Genomic DNA, 1207 nt, shown 5'->3' on the forward strand with positions numbered 1-1207 from the left:
GTACACGTAGCAAGGTGTATATATACATACATACATACATACATATTATACACACACACATATACACACACACACACACAAAGAAAAACAAGTAGATAGAATAGAAAAAATAGAAAGCTAGTGTTTTTATTTTGTTTGTTTTTTTAAATAAAAAAATAAGATAAATAGATAAAGTAGAATTAAAATAGAATAGAAAGTGCTAGAATTAGCCTGGTTGAGTTGAAGGTGATGGTCCGTCATCCAACAAGAAATTGTTAGACATGCTGAGATGCGAGCAGCTATTGTCGGATCATCAGGATGGAATGAGAGGTAGAGTTGAGTGTCATCAGCATAGCAGTGATATGAAAAGCCATGTTTCTGAATGACAGAACCTAGTGATGCCATGTAGACAGAGAAGAGAAGTGGTCCAAGTACTGAGCCCTGAGGCACCCCAGTAGCTAGATGTTGCGACTTGGACACCTCACCTCTCCAATTTATGGTAATAAGAAGTGAAACGACACAAAGCAAAAGGGGTTCAGTTCCTGAAAATGTAAGAACCTTAAAATGAAAAGTAAGTTGTTGAATCAACACTACAGATGACACTGCTTTGAGATTATTTGGTCTGCATTTACTTGGAATTGTTTAAAGGTAAGTGATCAAACAATTAAACAAGACTTGTGAAATCATTGTAAAAGATTAGGCAATCATTTATACAAGTTGATTTGATCATTGTAATTAGGCAATCATTTATACAAGTTGATTTGAATTAATTCATTCTGCTTCATTGACATTACCCATTTTGATTGAGGTCCTTTCTCTTTGTACAACTGTTCCTTTACACATTTCAAATATATATATATATATTTAATTTGGTGATTTGAGCTTCTCTGAAAATAACAGTGCTGTATTTTAGAGTGTTCAATCAAGAAAGAGATTCTTTCTGAAGAAAATAAGGCTCTTTTTTTAAAGCTGCAGTCTGTAAATTTTGCCTCTTTGTCGCTATCTCTGTTTGAAAAGCTGGAATTGCAGTTACTTGCGGAATTATCTTCCTTGCATGGGTTGTACTCTGGCAGGGCTCCAGCGCGGATGAATCTAATGTTTTGAGGAGTATGTGTAGCAGTCAGTCACCGCACCGGTATGAATCCTATATTTAGTAATCACAGATTCTAGCTTATGTCTTGGAATATATGACCCAAATAAGAATTTTCACCGCATATTGTCATCTGAA

Source organism: Sinocyclocheilus rhinocerous, unplaced genomic scaffold (genome assembly GCF_001515625.1).
Source record: "Sinocyclocheilus rhinocerous isolate Xijiao unplaced genomic scaffold, SAMN03320098_v1.1 scaffold3413, whole genome shotgun sequence".
In the NCBI taxonomy this organism is placed as follows: domain Eukaryota; kingdom Metazoa; phylum Chordata; class Actinopteri; order Cypriniformes; family Cyprinidae; genus Sinocyclocheilus; species Sinocyclocheilus rhinocerous.